This window comes from Cebus imitator, unplaced genomic scaffold (genome assembly GCF_001604975.1).
Source record: "Cebus imitator isolate Cc_AM_T3 unplaced genomic scaffold, Cebus_imitator-1.0 Scaffold378, whole genome shotgun sequence".
Classification (NCBI taxonomy): domain Eukaryota; kingdom Metazoa; phylum Chordata; class Mammalia; order Primates; family Cebidae; genus Cebus; species Cebus imitator.
Window position 1 is genome coordinate 1,337,592 of NW_016107693.1, and position 13,189 is coordinate 1,350,780.

The 13,189-nt window shown below is 35.4% G+C and overlaps 1 protein-coding gene across 1 annotated transcript in view; it reads right to left on the bottom strand.

Annotated features, from left to right (window-relative positions):
- Nucleotides 1-13,189, bottom strand: part of ANXA10 (annexin A10) — a 98,823-nt gene that overhangs the window by 84,853 nt on the left and 781 nt on the right. The gene's annotated exons all lie outside the window — the stretch shown is intronic.

Sequence of the window (13,189 nt, forward strand, 5' to 3'; positions counted from 1 at the left end):
ATCTGGCTTTTCTTTTCTTCCCTTTCTTCCCCCCCAGAGAGAATACAGTGGTAAGATCTCGGTTCACTCCCAAGAAATTGAATTCGTATTTAGAAACTTTTCAGCAAGAAAAACTCCAGCCTTCATGGTTTTACTGGGGGTTTCCGCTAACCATTTAAGGTAGAAATAATACGAATTCTACCAAATTACCTCTAGAAAATAGAAGAGAACACCTTCTGACTCATTTTATGAAGCTAGTTTATACTGATACCATACCCAAATCAACATTCCAACAAAAGAATATTGTAGAATAGTAACCCTTATGAACATAAATCTAAATATGCCGAACATAGTTTAAGAAAACTCAATGTAGTAATACATAAAAAGGAGAATGTAGTAAAACTTAGTTGCGTTCATCCCAATAATGCAAGACTAGCCTAACATTAAAAAATCAATCAGTTTAGTTCTCCCATATTAACAATTTAAGCAATAAAACTTATATGGTCATCAAAACATTATGCAGAAAAAGCATTTGACAGTATAGCATCTATTCATGTTAAAAACTCAGCAAACTTAAAAGACAAAGTAAGTTCATCAATTTGGTAAAAGACATCTACAAAAACCCTACATCTAAAATTTACTTAAAGGTGAAATATTGAATGTTTCACCTCCCCTTCCACTGCCCCAGTCTGCTCTAGACTGCGATTGACACCCTATCATCAAAATTGAAAGAGCTAGAGGAGCATCACAATACCTGACTTCAAACTATACTACAAGGCAACAGTAATCAAAACAGCATGGTACTGGTACCAAAACAGAGATATGAACCAATGGAACAGAACAGAGCCTTTGGAGGCAATGCCACACATCTGCAATCATCTGATCTTTGACAAACCTGATGAAAAAAGCAATGGGGAAAGGATTCCCTGTTTAATAAATGATGTTGGGAAAACTGGCTAGCCACGTGCAGAAAGCAGAAACTGTACCCCTTCCTGACACCTTACACTAAAATTAACTCCAGATGGATTAAAGGCTTAAACAGAAGACCTAACACCATAAAAATTCTAGAAGAAAACCCAGGCAAAACCATTCAGGACATAGGCATAGGCAAGGACTTCATGGCTAAAACAACAAAAGCATTGGCAACAAAAGCCAAAATAGACAAATGGGATCTAATTAAGCTCCGGAGCTTCTTCACAGTAAAAGAAACAATCATTAGAGTGAAACAGCAACCAACAGAATGAGAAAAAATTTTTGCAAACTACCCATCTGACAAAGGACTTATATCCAAAATCTACAAAGTACTAAAACAGATTTACAAGAAAAAAACAAAGCCATTCAAAAGCAGGCAAAGAATATGAACAGACATTTTTCAAAAGAATACATATATGAGGCCAACAAACATATGAAAAAATGTTCATCATTACTGGTCATTAGAGAAATGCAAATCAAAACTACATTGAGATACCATCTCATGCCAGTTAGAATGGCTATCATTAAAAAGTGTGGAGACAATAGATGCTGAAGAGGATGTGGAGAGATAGGATCACTTTTACACTGGTGGTGGGAATGTAAATTAGTTCAACCATTATGGAAGACAGTTTGCCGATTCCTCAAGGACCTAGAAATAGAAATTCCATTTGACCCAGCAATCTCATTACTGGGTATATATCCAAAGGATTATAAACTGTTCTATTATAAAGACACATGCACATGAATGTTCATTGCAGCACTGTTTACAATAGCAAAGACTTGGAACCAACCTAAATGCCCATTGATGATAGACTGGACAGGGAAAATGTGGCACATATATACCATGGAATACCATGAAGCTGTAAAAAATGAAGAGTTCGTGTCCTTTGCAGGGACATGGATGAACCTGGAAACCATCATTCTCAGCAAACTGACACAGGAACAGAGCCTCAAGCACCACATGTTCTCACTGATAGGCAGGTGTTGAACAATGAGAACACATGGACAAAGGGAGGGGAGCATCACACACTGAGGTCTGTTGGGGGGGACTAGGGAAGGGACAGTGGGGGGTAGGGAGTTGGGGAGGGATAACATGGGGTGACATGCCAGATATAGGTGATGGGGATGGAGGCAGCAAACCACATTGCCATATATGTACCTATACAACAATCCTGCATGTTCTTTACATGTACCCCAGAATATAAAATGCAATAATTTGTTTGTGTGTATATATATATATGGAAAACAAGAATGTTATTTTTCATCACTTCAATACCATACTGAAAAATCTTAGGCAAAGCAATAAGACAATCAAAAGAAGTAGTATATATATTGGAATAGAAGAAACAGAATACCTCTGACAGTTATTAAAGAAGACTTACATAAATAAACATATGTATTATTTTTAGGGCTAGAAAATTTAATATTGTTAGGATGTCAATTCTCCTTAAATTGGCCTACAATTTCAACAAAATCCCAATCGATATTCTAGCAGAATTTTTTCTCTTTTGACAATTTTATTCCAAAATTTTTGTGGAGGTGCAAAGTACCTAGAATAGCTGAAACAAATTTGAAAAGAAACTCCAAAATTGTAGAAGTAATGCTAAATGATTTAAGAATTATTATAAAGTCACAGTAATAATGAAACTCTGCTATTAAGTAACAACCTAGAAGACTAGTTTAATTAAACAGAATAAAAAAATCTACTCCCATAAATACACAGAAGTAACTTCTGACAAAGTTGTAAAAACAAAACAATCTAGAAGACTAGCTTCATTAAACAGAATTAAAAAACTAGACTCACATAAATACATACAAGTAACTTTTGACAAAGTTGTAAAAACAATTCAGTAGAGAAAAATAGTTTCTCCAAGAAATGGTACTATAAAAGTTGGAGATTTATATAAAAAAATTAAGCTTGACCTATACCTGATATCTTACACAAAAATTGACTCAAAATTTGTCATAGACCTAAGTAAAAATGTAAGTCTATAAAACTTCTAGAAGAAAAGTATAGGAAAAAGTCTACATGACTTCGGGTAGTCAAAGAATTTTTAGACAACAAAAATAGGATCCATAATGAAAATATAAATTGGACTTTGTCAAAACTGAAAACTTTTGCTTGGTGAAAAGCACTGTTAAAAGACTGAAAAGACAGTCCACAGAATGAAAGGAAAGGTTTGTAAGTTAAATTTTCATGAAACTTTTAGTCTAGAATAGGTATAGGACAATAAAAATAAACAAAGAATATGGTATAAAAATAGGTAAGCATTTTAAACAAACACATCCACAATGAAGGTTTGGTAGATGAGCAGATGAAGATATTATCAATATCATTACCCATGAAGAAAGGCAAACTAAAACTACAATGATATTCTACTGTAATATATTGTTGGTGAGAATGCAAAATTTCATTGTTGCTTTGGGAAAACAGTTTAACAGTTTCTTCTAAAGCTAAACATAAACATACTGTTACCATATGACCAAGCAATCTTGTTCCTAAATATTTACCCAAAAGAAATGGAAACATATCTTCTCTCAAAATCTTTAACTTGAATGTGTATAGCAGCTTTGTTTATAATTATTAAAACCTGGAAACAACCTACAGTTTGTCCATTCAAACTGTGAATGGATAAACAAATTGTGGTACCTCCATACAACAGAAAGCAACTCTGCAATAAAAAGGCAGAACTATTGATTAATACAATACAGTATAAGGGCTAAATGTGTTCTACCAAGTGGAGGCAGCCATCTTAAAAAGGTTTAATAGTTTATGATTCTATTCATATGACATTCTGGAGAAGGTGAAATGATAGCAGTGGCAAACAGTGCAGTATTTGCCAGAGTCTGGAGTTTGAGGACTGTAGCTGATTACAGGCAGGCAGTGTGGAGGAATTTTTGGATGATGGAAATCTTCTATAAGGAAATATGGCATTGGATACATGACTTAAATCATAAAATTGTATACCACAGAAAGCACATTTTATTAAATGTAAGTTTAACAAAATCAACAAAGATATATGAGAGACCCAAAAGAAAATGCAGATTGTAGCAAATTTATGTATTTATATTACAAATAAATCTCATAAACACAATAAGGTCAGTAGAGAGAGGGGATGTGCCCTAAGTAACTTTGGAAAATAGTGTTTTGATGGAATACAGTAAAGATAAAAATAAAAATAATCCAAACAATGGACTCTTCTTGGGAAAGTTGTTTCTCACAGGGCAATGGCTTAGTAAGTTTTAAACTATATGTATGGTAGAGGTAAACAAAGAAGCAAACTTATTTCAGATATTGATAGTCTTAGTTTTTACTGTCTGAAAAAGAAGTAACAAATAGTGGTGAGGGTTAGAACAATGTTGCTGATTAGATTGGAGGTATTAATATGAAGATAGATGGTAGATAGACGTATAGATAGAAACAGAAATAGGCAAGTAAGAAGGTATGTGGAGACATGTATACATACCAACACATATACATACACATGTACAAAACTAAACATAGATGTGTGCAGATAAATGGGTTGTATATACACATGTTTTTTGTTCTATACTCTCAAGGGGGCATGTAAACAGTGATACCCCAGTAGCAATGAGTATAACTAGTATCCAGATCTTGGTTTTAAATATCAGTTTTCAATGAAAGGAATCAGAGTTTTTGGAGAAGTGGTTGATTCTAGGGCTGGAATAGGAAAAAATGCAAGATTAGATTAAGGCATCTTGTAGCTGTAAGTAACGAAAAGCTCCCCACCGCCCCCATCCCCCAAAAAGAAAGAAAATAGAAAAGAAAGAAATGTCAAAAATGAGACTAAGCTTAAAACTGTTCCCGGTAGCCATTCGCTCCTAGGAGCAGTGTATTAGTTCACTCTCACGTTGCTATAAAGAAAAATCTGAGGCTGGGTAATTTATATAGAAAAGAGGTCTTACTGACTCATGGTTCCAAAGGAAGGGGAATTATGATGCTGGCATGGGCTCAGCTTCTGGGGAGGCCTCAGGAAACTTACAATCATGGAAGAAGGCAAAGGGGCAGCAGGGAAATCACACAACCAGAGCAGGAAAATGAGAGAGCGAGGTGGGAGGTGCTACACACTTTTAAACAAGCAGATCTTGCAAGAACTCACTCTCATGAGAATAGCACAAGGGAACAGTGCTAAACCACTCATGAGAAACAGCCTCCACTATCCAATCATCTCCCACCAGGCGCCACCACCAACACTGGGGATTACAATTCTACATGAGTTTTGGTGGGGACAGATCCAAATCATATCAAGCAGGAAACCAAAAGATTAGCAGAAAAACTGGTATAATACAAATTATATCTGTGGCTTAATTAATTACACTGTGCTTATGTTAATATCCTGTTTCAATAACTTCAATATCGTTATATAAAATGTAAACATTAGAGAAAGCTGGGGGAAGGGTAATTCAAATTGCGAATTATTTTTACAACTTTTTTTTGTAAATCAAAAATTTTTCCAAAACAAAAAGTTTACACATAGTATTTTTAGATGCACATCTAGTCTCATAAAACCAAATATGGCAAACTTTGAAATCAGAAATTACCACATTGGTTTGAATTTAGCTTCAAATCACACAGTTTGACAAAAGAATTCACAGGAATTACAACTGGATAATTAAGATAGAGGTTCAAACATGAGACTAATAATTAGTTGTAGCAGGAAACAGATCCCAGTTGTTTTTAACTTCACTTTGAAGAGCACCCTATACAAGATAGAGAAGTAGTGAGTACTTAGAGCTAAGGATGAAGGAACCTGTATGAGAGGCTTAAGAAGGGAACACGTTTGTGAATAGAAAGAAGGCTGACAATCATCTCCACCATATGGAAATGTCCTGCCTCACACATTGTCATAGTGAGGTGACAGAAAGCCTTACAGGGGAGTACAGTTTCATAACGAATGTTTTATATCCCACTCTAAGGAAAGAGTGTTCTTGTCATTCAAAATCAGATGAGAGAAGAATATGCCAATATAGCTAAGTATTTTTGTAAAATGTATCCTGTGTACGTGTCTCTAAATCACAGATTTTAAAAAAATCTAGATTAAAAACATGACCAAATGTAAGAAAAGTTAATCAGATGCCTTTAATTGCAATACAGCATTTGACCAGTTTTCTGAGTTTAGTACACCTATCTTAAAAATTTCAGTGACTAATTGTAGACTATATGACTTTTTATTTGAAAACTTTCTCAATATACAGAAAGAATCAAGAAGGAACATAAAAGAAAATGAACCTAAACGATAAAGCTGGACTCTTGCATGTTGTAGGAGAGAGAAATGAAGGCTAATATTTGAAAGGGACTAACCCACTCGTTTCTGTTATTTATTGGCATACAGGTTATAAGTGACTCCGTGATTCTGAGACGAGGGATTATTTGATGCTGATTTCCCTCTGCCAAATAACTAAAATAACATTTTCTAAAGTGCATTTCTGTCTCTGAAGCATTCAGATTACTCACATATGGATCATATACTTAAAAAAATGACCAAGTCCACTAAGTCTTGAAATTAAAAGTCATTGAATATCTTGAAGGAAAACCAAGCATAGCCACCCACAGTCATTCTAGTATTCATATTATCTGGAATGAAACACATTAAGAACCAGAAGGGATGAGTTTCTTCTGGTCATTAAGTTGTGTTAGGTTCAGTTGTGACCATTGTTATATGAAAAAGTCTTATTTTAAAACCAGTAATTACCTTTCACTAAGGGTTCATGAATCTAACCCTTTCCTGCTGTGAAGAGACTACTATATTGACTGTGACTGTTTACTTTTCTGTATGTGAGTCACACTCTTGATCAACACATGGCAGTCAGCACACAGGTGTGGAAAGGTACACAGGAGGTGCGTGTGTCCCCAGGTACTGACGCCTCTCTCTTTCAGCACGTTTGACTGTTTTCTTACTTTTTAAAGCAGTGATATTTTGCAACTGGCAACTAAATGCATGCCTAGAAGAATATGTACATATATTCAATATCTCCAAAGGGTTGAACAATAATTGAAGAAGTTTACTACTGTACTAATGGCAACAACAAAATAACCCACCCATAAAATACAATATGATTTACATATTTTAAAATCATTACTAATTCACAGTACTAAGAATATTATGTCTGCTGGGGTTAAAGTGCTTTCTTTTTACATAACTGAGAAAGTAATACTACAATGCTCTTCATTCTGGCTTATTTAAAAATAAAATAGCAGATATGTTTCAATTAAGAAATAGAATGATAAAATACATGAAGACATTCTGTTGCTTTATTATTACAAATGGCCAACAAATAAAAATGAAAAGCCAATCCAAAATTGCTGTGAGTAAAGCTGATTCCCACTCTATCTATAATAGGAGTCTATAAAACACATTATCTCATGTAGAAATTACTATTATGTTTTGTACATGATACTTGTAATAGTCTTTTTCTTTTTTGGCTCCTTCTAGCATAATTACCCAGAATGTCTACAGGACCTAAACAAAAGTGTAATTGAGGAAGAATATATTCATAACAGTGTGTTGTAAGACTGTGATGCTGGCAAAGAAAATAGGCCCCAGGAATCAAGTTTTACTCTGCCTTCGATGACAAATGCATGTCCACAAGCTATGAGTAAAGTCTTATGAATAGCTGGAGACTATTTAGAAGAAGCTGATGGTGGGACATTGACAGCATAAACTCTGCAATCTCTTCAAAAATATATTGTAGGCTGAGCACAGTGGCTCACACCTGGAATCCTAGCACTTTGGGAGCCAGAGGCAGATGGATCATGAGGTCAGGAGATCGAGACCATTCTGGCCAACATGATGAAACCCATCTCTACTAAAAATACAAAAATTAGCTAGTCCGGGTGTGGTGGTGGGAGCCTGTAATCCTAGCTGCTCAGGAGGCTGAGGCAGGAGAATCGCTAGAACCAAGAGGCGGAGGTTGCAGTGAGCCAAAATTGCACCTCTGCACTCTAGCCTGGTGACAGAGTGAGACTCTGTCTCAAAAAAAAAAAAAAAAATAAAGTGTATGTGTGTGTGCGTGTGTATACATATACACATAATTACATATATACATATATATGGGGATTGCATAAAATTACATAAATATAAAGGGATTACAACATATATGTAGGAGTATATAAAACACATCATCTTGTGTAGAAGGGAGTGAGATTTTGAAGAGTTTCTTATATATAGTAATTTCTTCCTTTTTGGTAAATCAGGCTGAGCTACTTCTGATTACAAATAATTTCTCCTGATAGAAGAACTCTGAGGGAGGTAAGGGTCAGATGTTTGTGTGTAAGGCTGTACCAAATTATAAAAAGTTGGTATGTAATGACCTCTAAATGGCTCCTTTCTTTCTGCTTTTTCCTCTCCACCTAATTGCAGGAAAGCATGACTCATTAAAGTAACTATGACTCATATTGCTCAAACATAATTTCTGAAGGCTTTTCCTTAAGGGTTAAGGAAAGAAGTAAGTTCTTAACCCTTGTAATTTGTGATAATCTGATAACTTTTTTCTTTCACTGTTTGTTAAATGAGTTGATTAATTAGGAAAAATAAAAAAAGGAACATATAGTTAACCATCTTTTCCTTAAATTCGAAAAGTGCCTTAGATTTAAAGCAATACTTATTTAAATGGGCACAATGTATTAATGTTAATGGTACAGGTATAATGTCAAAATACAGATAATTTTATAATGATCTCAAAAACTAGCATTCAAGAGAAACCAACATATCTAGAGAGGTGTTCTAACTTCTCACTTGGAAAAATGCAAGTGATTCTACAAATTGAAGTCTTTTTATTGTTCTAGGTATTAAAACACATTCAGAACTTGAAGACCTAGATGGCTTTCTCAAACTCTCCTCTTTGATGACTTTTACCTCCTATTTTATTACTTTGTCTAATTTCAGACTGACTGTGAGTCCTGTACATCAATGAAACACATGTTTCAAGAGGGCAGGGCTTATGACAATTGAATTTATTACTGTCTGCCCAGTACCTAAAAGTGGGAGAAGGACACCAGGTAGGAAGCCACTGTGGAAGCTGGCAGGGGATGATAATGTAAGGTATGAGAGAACATGAGCCTGAGGGAATGTGTTCTCTTTCTGGGTCCACAAGGGGGCGTAGTTTTAAGGGCAAGAACTTCCCAGTGACAAGCCCCCCTCCCATCTCTCTCCACCCAGGTGATTTAATGATTTATGTGTAAATTTCGAGGGCTTGGGAAGAAACTAAGCGTCAATCACCCCAGTGGAAGTTTAAAGGAACTCCTTTCATTGGCCAGAGGAACTTGGGGAGGTGGGAATTTCTCTCAGGACAAATTCCCCTGCTCCTTGACGCACCAGGATTTCCAACTCTCTGGAATTCCCACCCACATGGTGGGAGCTCTCTTTCCCCTCTTGGATTCCCCCTCTGGGGTTCCCTTTCACTCTGTGTGGAAGCTGTCATTCGTCTCCTGGATTCCATCTTTCTGGATTCTCTCACTCAGTGTGAGGGGAGTTTTCCTTCTCTGGTTTTCTCCCTCTGGGAAACCTCACTCAGTGTGAGAGCGGCTTTTCTTTCTCTCATTCAGTGTGAGAGCTAGCTGTTTGTTTCTCTCTCCTTCTCATTTTTCAATCTCTACCTAAATAAATCACTTTTCTGAAACCCTTTTGGGGTCTGGTATTTATTTCATGAGTGCACTGAGCTGTGGTCTCCTCTCTCATTCTTGGGAGAGTGATAGACCAAGAACCTGGACAAACATCCTCTCAGGGAAGCTGAGGGCTCCCCTGAACCCCTGAATCCCAACAAGCTAATGCTTATTATTATTATTATTTTACTTTTCCTTTTCGGTACTAATAAGAGGATGAGTTTCTACTCCCTGAGTAGACACTTGGTTTTAGGAATCTGGAATTTAGGCATAGCTTGAGGGTTGAGAAATAAATTCAGAAAAGAATCTGTATGTGGAATGAAATTAAAACCATTGTCCTGGATGCTATGAACAAAGAAGAGGCCATAAGTAGGAAGGAGAAGAGTTTCAGAATTTAGCCCTGGAATATTTCTCTCAAAGGCGATTGTCTCTAACACCCATATATCTAGCAAGATTACAGGAAAGAATTGGGCACGGGATTTAACCATATGAAGGTCACTGTTTACCTTAATGAGAGCAGTTCAGGGAGGGCATTTGAGAAAGAAACTCAATGAGTGGATACAGAGGTAATAGAAGGAGAAGAAATGTATGTAATGGGTGTAATACATGTTTGAGGAGTTTTGCCATAACAAAGAAGAGAAGTTAGCAGAAATTGAAGTAAGTGGGTTTATGATTTTTTTTTTGCATGATAGAATCTACTTACAAATAAACATTATGCTGAGTTTAAGAGAAAATATATTTCCCTGTGTGAAACTTTTGATGTTTCTCAAATTTCTTCATAAAATTTGGGACTGTTGTATGCATACATGTATACATATATGCTTATATATGTGTTGCACACACACACACACACACACACTTGTATTAGTAATGAATACACACTTAACCTCTGCTCTAGAAGCAGTGCATTGGGCTGCTGAAGGCCAGGGCTTTTGAATTAGAGAGTTGGATTCAAGTTTGGGCACTGGTACTAAATAAAATTGTGAATAACAGCTCATCTTTTTGGGATACTTCTATGCTCTAGTTAATCTTCTTCATGCTTTACCTGCCAAACAATTCTCAAGATACCCTTATGAGATAGCTGCTGTTTTCACACCCACTTAACAGGCAGAAAAATTGAGATGCAGAAAGATTCAGCAACCTGTGCTCAGTCACGTGGGTCCTGTGCAGAAAGGCTAGCTTTAAGTGTGTGTTTAGTCACTATCCTACAGCCATTGATTAAAAGCAATCTATCATTGTTATAATTGTATTTTTTAAAAATTAACAACACGTATGCATACCTCTTCAAGGAAAAAGTTATGACATTTAATTTTTCCAGTCCAATTCTTATTAGTTCTACAGAAGCGTCAGTAAAAGTTGAAGCCATAACCAGCCTGATTCATAACTTTTGTTGAATCAAAGTGTGTAAAGTTCAGACAATGTAGTCTTATGATAGTGAAAAGCAATCTAAAGTATGAATAACCTTTTAATAATATTTGCTCAGTAAGTCATATTGCAGATAAACAATCAAAGTCAGATTTCTTGGATGGAAGTTTTGGTCCTGGGAATTAGTTTTTATAGGAAAAGTCAGTTTTGAAAATAATCTCGCCTTATCAACCGCCTCTCCTCCCATGAGATGTGTTCTCAGTCTGCAATCACTCTCATGCAATATGGCCTGAATTCTTTTCTGATTTATGGAGTGCTTTTCCTTCACTACATGTAATCTACTGCTAGAAACCAACGCGTTTATTTTATTCTATTTAGGCTAAAATGCCATATGTCTCATTGTCCATGGTAGACATTGTGTAACTTGCTGTTGTCTGACTTTGGTGCTCTTGAGCTATTCTGGGGAAAACGCATGAGTCAAAGCATCTTTGTAAAGATGCTGCTGCTAAGATTTTCTCGTTTAATTAGGGTCACAAAGAGTAATCATACCTAGGCATTTTTATCTTGTGGTAGAAATGACTTTGGAGTTACAAAGGATCCTATGTATCCCTCACCTCCTTAGTTTTTTACTCCTGGAAAAAGTATTTAATTTCTCTGGACCTCAGTATTTTCATCTGGAAAAAGGGGATGTTAACACTGTCCTTGAAGGTGGCAAACACAAAAATAATATATATAAAACATCTGGGTAGAATAGTACCTCCAAAAGAACTTCAAACCTTTGCATGTTAAATGGTATTTTTGTAAGACAATTTGCTTTGAAGATTAAACGAGGTATGGATGATGTATATATACATTCAGGCAATTATTATAAAATTTCTCTATGTGTAATACATAATGCTATTTTAGGTAAGAAATATATCAATATGTATCTTGCTTTTTATACTGCTATGATTGACATTTTCTGTCAGTCATCGAATATGACAGAAATAGGAAAAGATGTCAAAAGAATAGAAAAGCAAACAGGGTTAAAGTTAACTATAATCCTATGAGAGGCCAAAAGGAAGGATATCTTCTAAGAAATGAATCTATAGTAAATAAAATGCAACTGTATGAAAAAGGGGCATCAGTTGATGACAAAACAAGACAAAATCAGCGAACAACTTTTACAAGAAAATTCTATTCTAAAGAGGAAGATGTACTCTAAAGAGACATTATATATTAATAAAAAGAATTTGAGTTCTATGGACATAGAGATACCTGGGTTTAAATCATGGGTTGGACAAGTATAGTACAATTTCCTCCATACTAAGAGAACTACTATACTATAATAATATCTCCCTACAATATGATTTATAGCTGACTAATGTATCAAAACTCACGCTTACAAATGTCTCTTTTGGAAACTGACATATGAATAGTAACATTAGACCACACAATGCACTGAATATAATAGTAATTATTTCCAAGTAATTATACTCAAATGAACAGAAAGAGAAAACAAAAGCATTTTCATATTTAACCATTTACCATGCTGGCCTAATCACTTGGTAACTTTTATTTCTTTATCGTGAAGTATAACTACCTCACAATTAATACAACAATAATGGTAACTTTCAACTGCAAAATGCGAACTTGAAATCTTAAGATGATATTAAGATTGTTAAACTAACAGTGATAGAAAAATAGCCACATTATAATTCCTATTTCAGTATTTATGTGAAGAAACAAAATATATAAGTAGAATTTTCTTGCAATGATGACTTTGTATGAGTAAACAATATTGCTTGTTTGCCAAAGTTAAACCAAATAATTACGTTATGATTGTTTTTGCATAAAAGTTCCCAGAAAGCTTTTTTTTTATAATATAGATTTTTAAAGAATCATCATTAACACACATGTACTTGTGTATAATTTCCAAGACAATAAGGAATAGATACACTCTTGTATAAAATTTTCAAGACCGTGTGAAATGGAGACCTTTACATATAATATATATTCAGATAACTTAATGTTTATGTTGGCTCTTTAAAAGTTAGCGGACTAGGGCCGGACGAAGGTGGCTCACACCTGTAATCCCAGCACTTTGGGAGGCCAAGGTGGGTGGATCACGAAGTCAAGAGATCGAGACCATCCTGGTCAACATGGGGAAACCCCGTCTCTACTAAAAATACAGAAAATTAACTGGGCATGGTGGCGTGTGCCTGTAATCCCAGCTACTCAGGAGGCTGAGGCAGGAGAATTGCCTGAACC